This window comes from Aedes albopictus, chromosome 2, assembly GCF_035046485.1.
Source record: "Aedes albopictus strain Foshan chromosome 2, AalbF5, whole genome shotgun sequence".
NCBI classification, from domain to species: Eukaryota; Metazoa; Arthropoda; class Insecta; order Diptera; family Culicidae; genus Aedes; species Aedes albopictus.
Genome location: NC_085137.1, coordinates 434,168,721 through 434,180,476, shown reverse-complemented (window position 1 = coordinate 434,180,476; position 11,756 = coordinate 434,168,721). Strand labels below are relative to the sequence as shown.

At 40.7% G+C, this 11,756-nt stretch overlaps 1 long non-coding RNA gene across 1 annotated transcript; it reads right to left on the bottom strand.

Moving 5' to 3' along the window:
• Positions 1–7,914: 7,914 nt before the first annotated feature.
• On the bottom strand, positions 7,915–9,980 carry LOC109428165 (uncharacterized). The gene is made up of 2 exons (XR_002134399.3): positions 8,358–9,980; positions 7,915–8,297 (listed from the first exon to the last, which is right to left on the bottom strand). It is a non-coding gene; the product is annotated as an uncharacterized LOC109428165 (long non-coding RNA).
• Positions 9,981–11,756: the final 1,776 nt, after the last annotated feature.

The window sequence follows — 11,756 nt, the reverse complement described above, 5'->3', positions numbered from 1 at the left end:
AAAAGTGTGTATGTGTTCACAGTTCAGCGCGCTTTTTTTTTTTTTAATTTTGTGTGAATTTAAATCGATCCTGTTGGTTGCCTGAGAGGGGTGGTGATACGATAGATCCACCAAGATGGCAGGATGACGAACTGATTAACGGGGACACACGAACATTGTCTCGTTATCTGGGGTCACTGCCCGAACGCTGAAGGTCAGTAATTAGTACATATCCTGACGATTAAGTAAAAAAAAATACTTTATTAAACCTTAACCTAATTGATTACACATGAATACTAATCTAACACAAGAATAATACTGACTCGATCACTGCAGAACGGTTCCTATTTAACCTAGAGATTGGAATGCATCCACCAGCTGTCTTCCTGGTACGATGTCTGGCGATTAATTATGTTATGGCTTTCTAATGAAGGCGACGAAGGTCTTCCTGGGAAAGCGTCTGGTATGCAGCTGCCAATGTTTGCAATTCCACTGATTGGGTTTATGACTCAGGCCGGTGGCTGGCACGTGTCGCAATGGTCCATAGTGTGTTGATCCTAGAGTTTGTTCAAGTGGCCGGGAAGCCTGGGCGTAACTCAGTGACTCATTTTGCACTCTATAATGCTTCAGTTGAAACCACTAGCTGAGTAAAGATTATTACGAGGATACTTAGCATTGATGTACTCGTACCATATTCTGTGAATACCGGATGAATTGCGGAGAAGGACAGCTAGTCAAAACCCCGCTATTTCAAGTAGAACTCCGGTTCTGAATGGGGAAGACATTCCCTCCCACCCCTTACGTTGGGATGGAAAGTACCGGCGAGTCGTGCCGTAACAAGGAACAATGCACCCGATTATCGCCATCGCCACCCAAAGGTGCCAGAGATCCGGCAGACGATAGCTAGAGGCTACCATCGAAGCTACCCTGAAGGAAGCTGTGACGTAATGCTGAAAATTTGTGGAAGGAAATTTGTGACAGTGTGCCACTCGCAGTGTTGCATTTGAACGCGATCAATTTGCGTTGAAGTTCAAAAACGGCGCGCTGCGATCAAACATATTTGAACATTGTTCAGTTCAAAATTTGATCAAGAATTGCACCCGCGATACATGGCACCCTGGTACCTGGGAAACTTAAATGGCCATGTGCCTGCCATTTTTTCACAAATTCTAACAATCTTGGGTTGATTCGATTCAGAAAGTCACCCTTTATTGAGAGGGGGAACCAGTTCGGTCACCGTGGATTACCGGAAAATCCGGCTTTCGGTGCAGAATCTTAATGCCCGATGCCAATATGTCTTACTTCATTGTGGCGCATTTTTCGCGCAACAACACATGTATGCAGAGCAGATGCGTCACAAAGTTCTAGGGCAGCACCTTGGTCAGGACGCACATAAGATTTGATGACACATCCAAGCTCAGTTCCTTTTTGGCTCGCGTTTAATTCAAATGCAACACTGGGTGCCAGTAGAAGGGGCCTCAAAGAAGTAAGAGAAGAAAAGCCGGGAAAGTTCGTGACGTGATGTGAGTTTTTTTTATATACGACAGTGCAAATATTCCCTACCTACGAAGAACTGGTCAAGGAACATGCCGACCCTGAGGTGTTGTTTCAGGGATCCTCAGGAAGGCTTCCCTCTGAACTAGTTTTCAGATACAAGTGAAAGAATGAGTATCCTTTAAAAGAATAAAGAACTCACTATTTGCTTCGATTACTCGTTTTCGACGTTTTCGACGTTTTGTCCTTTCGACGTTTTGTCCCTTTCGACGTTTTGGCATTCGACCTTTTGGCATTCGACGTTTTGGCATTCGACGTTTTGTCTTTCGACGTTTTGTCCCTAAGCCCGGAATAGCTGCACTAAGATTGCACTCCGTACATAAGAGCAAAGATTTCAGCCTGAAAAACAGTGCAGTGCAGTATCTACTTAGTGAGTAGGACTGATGTAGCCTTAGCTCACGAGAATAGACACCAGCACCTGCTCGACCTTCAAGAAGGGAGCCATCAGTGTAACATACGATGCCTTCTGAAATACTTCTAATCAGATGTCCACTCTTCCCGGGAAGAGAATTTCGTATAAATATCCTATATGGAAAATTACAAGCATTTGTAAGATCACTTGGAGCAAGGACAACTTTATCCCAATTCACCAAAAGTGGAAACAACGAGGGGTGTGTTAATTTGCGGTTCACAGGAGTTTCTTCTAGCAAACCGAGTACCGATAGGCGGTAAGTGCAAGAAAGTGATTGTTGTTTGAAATGAATGTGTAGTGGGGCAACGTCAAAGAGAACTACGAGCGCTGCTGTGGGAGTTGAAGAGAACGCTCCAGACATTTAATGGCACATCCTTTGGAGATGGTCTAATTTTGATTGAATCGTTCTCACTTCACATGAATATCTCGCCAAGAATTGGGAATATACCAAACTGCAAACTAGTATTTTTGCAAAACAAGTTTGAAAATTTAAGTATTTAATAATCAAATCCCTTCTGAAGCAAAATAGGATAATTCCCATCTACCTCAGGAGATTTGAAAGGAGCAAAGCTATTTAGTGCCCACTTGAATAAGCATTCCAAAACTTCCTCATCAGAGGAAGTGAAATCACCATTTGGCAAACGATGTTCGTTCACTCGCAATGGATTCACATGGATTCACATTTTGCATGAAATTGGAAACATTTGTACAAAGGTTTTTCAGCCGGGGCTCGTGACGTAGTGGCTACACGTTTGCTTCATAAGCAGATGGCCATGGGTTCGATCCCAACCCCGGCACTTTCGTCAGTTGCTTTTTCCTCCTGAGAGCAGCTGGCAATGACCCTCTTCTGAGCCCATGGCTCAAATGGACCCGGATATTTGGGCATCGGCGAATGGCAACTCATAATGGACCCCCAATCGAACTGGAAAAAGGAACAACCAACAGCCAACACAGTAACATACTCCTGCTCACCATTCTACCATGATAGGGTACAAAGTGAAAGCAGCGCAACGGCAACCAGTTCGATGAAGCATAATTGAAATAGAATACATTTAGGCGCTGTACAAATTGTAAGTGCAGTTTCCAATTGGAATCGCTCACGCAGTGCCCTAGAGGACAAAAGAGCTGTAAATTAGGTTAAGTGATTAAAGAAAAAAAAAGATATGTTTCTAGCCGGCGGCGAATTTTCTTGCAGGCCTTGCGACCCGACCTGAAAGCCTCCGAGGGAGCCGAACGTCGTTTGTTCCAACTCTTTCTACATTGGTTCCTGTGCTTCGCCAGATGAGAGTTCCACCAAGGGGTTCCTCTTGTAGTCTTCACAGACCGCAGGGGACAAGTTTCTTCAAAACTACTATGATAAAAGTCGTTGTATGTAGTATCAACGGCATCATATAACTAACTTGGAGTGTAAATAGGTGACGAGTATCCATGGAATTTGCCCGCAACCAACCGGGAATTCCTGAAACGCAATGTTTGCGAAGCAACATGCACATGTTCAAGAAAGATGTAGCTATATTCAGATTGTTATAGTTCATTCGGATTCAAAGAAAAGACACTATTTTAGGTTACAAATCGGAGGACATCCATTTTACTTCCTGATCTGGTAACAACTCACTCTCACTTTTACTCTACACACTCAGAAGGTATTCTGATATGTTGAGTATATTACACTCTGAAAGTACTTTACTCTAGTGACTAAATCTACTACACGGAAAAATATTATAACCCAAAGAATAAGTTTTAAAAACTCAAATTTGGCTAAACTGCTTAAAGATTTAACTCAAAGTTGGGTTGTTTTCTCCCTCGCCCCACCGCAATGTTGTCGAAAACAAAGAGAGAAGCACCGACGCATCCGCTGCTCTTCCGTGGAAGAAGCCAAATTTGGGTTTTCTTGTGTTAACCCAAATTTGCGTCATTTGAGGCCTCCGTTGGGTGAAAATAACTTACCACTGGGTTAATTTTTTTGCCGCTCTCAAACGAGAACTACTCACTCACCACTTTCGCTGTTTAACGCAAATTTGAGTAATTCCACGGAAGACCGGGATTGCGTCAAAACAACTTAAATTTGGGTTGATTTGTAGTTCCGTGTAGAGCAAAACGTTATATCTGACACTTCCTCTCTAGCAGATACCAGGAAGGTTGGGCGGTTGCCTATGTTAAGTTATGCAAGATCTGTACTACTTAAGTATTCCATCAAACTGGAGCCTCTCAAATTGATGTCTGAGCTGCCCCAGATTATATGGTGAGCGTTAGCATCACTGTCAACAATTAGCGGAAGGCCTTTCAAAGTGCAGTATGCGATGAATTGTTTGAATGCATCCGTAGAGGATGGTTCACCATGCGGTAAATAAACCGAACAATAAACGTATTTCCTGTTGAGGTTTCCAACGGATACATCGATTGCAATAGCACATACACTCTCGTTCAAAAGTTTGGGGTCACCCCCTCAAAAACATGTTATTTTTTTAGGCCCATATCTCCGCCAATTTGCGTCCGATTTCAAAACCCTAGGTTTCATTCAAAAGATAATAAGTCAAAGAAACTTTGAACATGATTTAAAAAAAACTTTTTTAAAAAGTTTTGTATGTAAACTTAACCCAAAGTTGCCAAATTTTCTAAAAAATGAATATAAACTTACGGCAGTGTCGCTGGAAGTTGGGTCGACCAAATTTTAAGAAGAGAGCAGTAATATGACCCATTTTCTATTAGCTTTCAACTGCTTTTTACAGAACTTAGCTAAAAAATCTCGAAAAAAAGTTATTAAGTAAATTAATCCTTGATGTCATCGACCTAAAGTTTGGGGTCACCCCGCAAAATGCTGTATCGGCCAAAATTTTGGGGTCACTATCGTAAAACATGGAAAAGTGATTTGTTGATATCTTTGTCATCTTTTATTCAATTTTAATTCTTCTTAGCTTATTTGAAACAAAATGAATGATACTTACTGCATAGACATAACCACACATATTTGTTGAAATTTACATACTAAAACTTAACGTAAAGTTGCCTCATTTTTTGAAGCGTGGTAAAATGTGCTAACTTTACATAACATTTTTATATACAAAAATCGTTAAATACGTTAAGTTGAAGACATCAAACGTAAATTTAGTTAATTATCTTTGAAATGAGCCAAAAATAATTAAAATTGAACTATAGATGACAAAGATATCACCAAATCACTTTTCCATGTTTTACGTAAGTGACCCCAAACTTTTGGCCGATATATCATATTGAAGGGTGATCCCAAACTTTTGGTCGATGACATCAAGGATTAATTTACTTAATAACTTTTTTTCTACATTTTTTAGCTAAGTTCTGTAAAAAGCAGTTGAATGCTAATAGAAAATGGGTCATATTACTGCTCTCATCTTAAAATTTGGTCGACCCAACTTCCAGCGACACTGCCGTAAGTTTATATTCATTTTTTAGGAAATTTGGCAACTTTGGGTTAAGTTTACATACAATTTTTTTTGAAAAAGTTTCTTTTAAATCATGTTCAAAGTTTCTTTGACTTATTATCTTTTGAATGAAACCTAGGGTTTTGGAATCGGACGCAAATTGGCGGAGATATGGGCCTAAAAAAATGACATGGTTTTGAGGGGGTGACCCCAAACTTTTGAACGGGAGTGTACGTCTCTGGTGGTTATAACGATTTTACATAAAAGAATTTTTTGCAGACAAAGTTGTACTACTGACAATAAAGTGGAATGGCGTACACGCTAACGCCGCTTAGTACTAAAGTGCATAATTTTCAGACTACACCAAAAATGTGTACCCCTTGCACATTCACAAAATCAGCTCCTGTGTCCGCAAAATCGTTAAATTCGCAATTTTTTTTGTACAGCAATCTAGCTAGGTTTACTAGTGACCTTGGAAAACAAAAAAAAATCGACATTTCGCATCTAGACGAGTATACGAGCTGTTTTTGAGAATGTGTAACTGTAACACATTTTTGTGTGGTCTGGAAATTATGCACTTATGAGTAGGGCTTACACATTTTAGTGCTGAACGGTTTTACTGTGTATATGAGGCAACAACCCCTCAAGCCAAAAAAAAAACCCAAACCCCAACAACAACAACAACAACGACAAAGTTGTAGGTAAGCGTCATATTGCAGACAACTTGTGATTTTAAAATGACTGAGAAATGTGTTGAAAGCGATGGAGGTCATTTTGTTACAGCGACCTCGATGTATCAATTTCAAACTGTATGATTCAGAGACGAATGTAGCAACGAATGCGTTGTTGACAAGCACACAAACTCGAGACTTGACACGTGAGTTTGCCATTTTATTTTTACTGAAAGTAGCAAACACCGAGCTCACAAGGTTTCCTAGAAAGAAATTCCCCTTACGGAAGTTAGGTTCTTGAACTCAGCTCTCGGCGATTTTCTCGAGATCCGCCCAATTTGTTGGTTTTGCGGATGACATGGATATTATTGAAACAACATTTGGAACGGTGGCAGAACTATATACCCACCTTAAACGTGAACGCGTAGAAAACGAAGTATTTGCTGGCAGGCGGAACCACAAACGCCAGGGCAAGCCGAGGCAGCACTGTTACAAAGACGGCGACACCTTCGAGGTTGTGGAGGACTTTGCCTATCTCGGGTCCTTGCTAACGGCAGACAACAACGTTTGCCGCTAAACACGAATAAGCCGCATCATCAGTGGAAGTTGGGCCTACTATGGGCTTCATAAGCACCTGCGATCAAATAAGACTCACCCTCGCATTAGATGTACCATGCACAACACGCTGATAAGACCGGTGATTCTCTACGGGCATGAGACTAAGACTATGCTCGACGAGAGCAAGCAAGCACTCAAAGTGTTGGAGCGGCGAGTGCTTAGGACCATCTTTACGATGCGAGACTTATGCAGAAAAACACCCTAACGAGGATGGACGTCCACTTCAGTAATCGGAAGAGACTTCATATAACGGATAGAATGGAACCCCTTGAATATTTATTTGTTCAATAGTTCATCATTTGGAATTTTTGAGTTCTCTTTGAAGTACACCTTGATTGACATGATTTGGATATAATTACAGACATACAGACGTAACTACTAGAGTGGGTCATCGTTTATATGGAAAAACGAAAAATTCAATGGTATACCATCAGATCAAAGCTTTTTTGATCCTATTTCAGGACACAAATAAGTGTGCAAAATTTGGTTATGTCTACGTTTTGCGCATCGCGTTTGAAGTTTGTATGGGATTTTACATGGAAAAACACACTTTTTTGCATTTCTCTCATGACAAGCTCGAATTTTTCTAAAACCATGTAACCGATAAAATGAAAACATAGCCTATGGTGTCCTGAACAACTTTGTCGAAGACCGCGAAGTGATCTGATGCTTATGAAAAAAGTTATAGCGTTGATATTGCTTGCCGAAACAGCATGATTTTGTTGCTATTGTTATTCCTTTACATGTTAAAACATAAAGACATGCATGAGGTTCGTTGGTTATAACTATTTTTACAAGCATCGGATCGCTTTGAGGTCTTTAACAAAGTTTTTCAGAACATCTAAGGCTATCATTTTACAGTATCGGTTAAAAAGTTTCATACAAACTTTTTCAACTTATGACCAAAATACAAATAAGTGTGTTTTCCCATACAATATCCCATACAAATTTCAATTGCAATGCACAAAATGTAGACGCAACCAATCGTGCTCAAATTTTGCACAGATACTCAGGACCCTAAATGGAACCAAAAAAGCTTTGATCTGAGAAAACGGTTCCGATGACCCACGCTAGTAACTACTCTATATAATGACAAAGCGTACTTCATACCATACGTTGATGCTTGTCACTGTTTTATTTTTCCTTATTGAATTAAGTTTAAGTTCGTGTCATACAAAACCTTAATCTTATGGTTTAAACATATGTTAAATAAATTTTCGAATTTCATTGCACACTATGTTTCATTCCTAATAAATCAAAAATAAATTGGGTAAACCTCAGCAACATTATAAAAATAATTTTTATTTTTATTGGAAGAAGTTTCGAATCCAGGGCTAATTCAACCCTTTTTTACATGGTATACTGGACAGATCAATTTCCTCAACACGGATTCCGGAGGAAATCAGTAAATTTCCGCTGAGTTGAAGTTCGGCGTATCACTTTCATTGTCATCGGACCACATCGCAGTACATTTGCGCGTCATTCGGCTAAAAATTGTATTCCTCTCACAAGTTTGTTCCGTAGCGACTCCTATCGTACACCTGTAGTATTTGGCGATGTCCGTTTCGTGCGGATGAAAATCATTGGCCAAGTGGAGTTGGGGACAGACGAAAGCGGAAGACGATGCAACTCGCAGCAGTAGTACAGTAGAAACGATAAGTATGACTGGAATTGAAGACATTGAGAGTGTTCCTCGTTTATCTAACCTTATGAATTTATATCTACCGTGCATTGTAAAACTATAGTTGAATACTGGTGCAAACGTAGGTACGAATAAAACAATCCAAGTGACTGACGAGTGAAAAGTCTTTACACTGAGCTTCATCGTTGCGATAAGAGATACGCTGTGTTAATCATTGTTGTTTTAAATTACTGGGGATTCCTACTGAGCATCAAGGGATGGCACGCATTTAATGAAGAAAATTTAGATCGCGGGAATTGACAATCATTTACGTAAAATCCAATCATTATAAACAGGCATATAAACGTCACACCACAGACAAACAGACGTAATATGTGCAAAATTCCCGTCGACCACACTTTAAACGATCATTTCAACTTTGCTAAAAATGTGTGGCCTTGACAACCAGAGGCGCGCGTGTTGTTTTTCGTCGCATTTGACATTAAATGCTAGCGCCTTCAGCTGGAGTTGTTGCACAACGCATTGCTTCGTAAAGCATCTTTACCAGGATTCCCACTAAAATGCCTTCCACGGTTCCTTCAGGTATCAGGTATCAGTAGGTCGGCTCCAGAGGCACGTTCTCCTCCATTTGGGAAATTTGTGCCATCGCCATGAACACGAGCCTATTCATCATTGACCTGACGGAGAAGGGAAGGAGAAAGGATAGGACAAAGGATAGGACAGGTAAGGGAATAGGATCGTCATACACGCAAAAGCGTACCGCAATGGGTTCACATAGCGTCCTCAAAAGGACACTGTAAAAACGCAAAGCGTACCACTATAGGTTCAAACAGCGAAACCATTTTTTTGTAAAATTTCATTCAAAAATGGTTTCCGAAAAAACGAAAAACATTTTCCACCACAAAAATATTCAGGAGATACCTTGATCCATACTCTACATGTGTACGAAAACCGATTTTGAAAATATTGTTTCGTTATTTAATGATAAATCAAAAACCAAAAAATGAGGAAATGCTTTCAGTTTCGCCTTAATAAGTGTTTTCCGAGTACTCGGAAACGCAGTTGTGCAAAAACTGGACAGTCACATATTAAATGATACGAAGTTCCATAATCGGGTTCACAGCTATCACAGGCAAATGAATCAGCTTGCTGAATATTCACCATGTGATAACTAAGACGGCAGAGGCCAGTCAATGCTTTGACCAGCATGCTGTAATTCTGCTTTGACAGATTTGTTAGATACTTTTTGCAACTTCTCATCGTAATAGGCCATTTTACCTCACGCAAATCTGCCAGGAAAAGGCCTACTTTCCCACACCAAATTAACAGTGCTGTAATGGTTCATTACAGCACTGATTTGCGTTGCGTAATGAACCATTACAGCACTGTTTTCAGTTTTGATCAACTTATTGATGCTTTCTGGACGAAGGTTTGAAAAATTGTGACAACTGTTCTGTATAACCTGCTACGGTCAGATTTCCTTAATTATGGCTATGAACATCAGTGTGAAACAGTTTTGTTAAAAACTATCCTCAAGTGGTATTTTATGAAGCTGCAAAAAACGTTGTACGCAACTCGGTGCAGAACTCGATTTTTACAGCACTCATCGTAATTATCCAACTCGGCAAGCCTCGTTGGATAAATGTACGACTCGTGCTGTAAAAATCATCATTCTGCACTTTGTTGCGTAAACTACTATTGCCACCCCTAGAGATGGCTCAGTACAATACAATTTTGTTTGACGACATGACTCCAAACTATTCCAGTATTGTTTGTGCTGAGTGGCAGCCCAGGTGTCCATCTGAAGCTTTACCCAACACTTGGATACCGGAATAGCTGGATCAGGGCCAATGAAGTTATGTGATGCTCCAGTGCGAGCTAATTCATCAGCCAATTCATTTCCAGCGATAGAAGAATGGCCAGGTACCCATACAAGGTGAACGGCGTTTGCTGAATTCATCTCCTCGATTTGAGTTTGTCAAGCGATAACTATCTTCGACCTGGAGTTGGTCGAAGCAAGTGCTTTAATAGCAGCCTGGCTATCTGAACAGAAGTATATTACTTTGCCTATTACGTGCTGTTGAAGTGCTGATTGCACTCCGCACATAAGAGCAAAGATTTCGGCCTGAAAGACGGTGCAGTGCATACCAAGAGAATAATACTGATACAGCCGTGGCTCACGAGAATGAACACCTGCTCCTGCTCGACCTTCGAGAAGGGAGCCATCAGTGTAACATACGATGCCGTCTGAAATATTTCTTTCCAGATATCCAGATGTCCACTCTTCCCATGAAGGGAATTTCGTTGAAAATGTCGTATATGGGAAATTACAAGCAATTGTAAGATCACTTGGAGCAAGGACAGTTTTGTCCCAATTCACCAAAAGTGGAAACAACGAGGTGTATGTTGACGTGCGGTTCACAGGAGTTTCCTGTAGTAGACCGTGCACCCGTAGTCGGTAAGTGCAAGAAAGTGCTTCTTGTTTGAGAGAACTTCGAGCGCTGCCGTGGGAGTTGAAGAGAACGCTCCAGACATCGCCATTAAGCACATCCTTTGGAGATGGCCTAACTTCGATTAAATCAAATTGCGCTTTGCATCAGGTCGAATACACATACCAACTAACAATGTTAGGCAAAACCATAAGTAGGAAAACCGCTATTATTGAGTTGCCTCATTGTATCTGTTACGAGATTCCACAAAAGCGATGGCAAGACTCCCCCTTGGGGGCATCCGCAAACACTCAATTTCCTAACCCCTGCTAGACGCAATGTCTAGAAGAGATATCGGTTTTTGAGCATTTGATGAATCCAATTGGAAATCATTGGAGATATACGATGACTCCGTGCGGCTTCCAATAATGCATCGAAAGGCACATTTTCAAAGGCACCCTCGATATCTAAGAAAACACCCAAACAAGATTGCTTTTGAGCGAATGCTTTCTCGATATCGTAAACAACGTTGTGTAAAAGAGTCACAGTGGACTTACCAGATTGGTAGGCATGTTGGTTCACATGAAGAGGCACGTGGGCCAGATGAACATCACGGATGTGATGATCCGCATTGTGGATTTTTCTAGGCATTCTAAGCATTTCCGAAGAAAATAGGTCAAACTGATACTGCCGCCACTCGCATAACAGTCCCATCTTTGCTAGGTTTCCTATTCATATCGGACTGTTTTGCAAATGGGGGCAGGATAGGTCTGAAGCTCTTTGCTTCTTCATACGAAGCACGAATAAACTTTACCGTAATATCTCCCCAGGATTTGGGAATATACCCTATAGCAAAATTGCAAACAAGTAGTTTTCTTCAAAACATGTTTGAAATAATCAAAACCCTTCTGAAGCAAAATAGGATAAATCCTATCTGCTCCAGGAGATTTGAAAGGAGCAAAGCTATTAAGTACCCATTCAATCGATTCTAAAGTTATGATGCTTCGAGCCGAAGCCAGAGAGCCATAACTAAAAGAAAAGGCATCAGGTTCA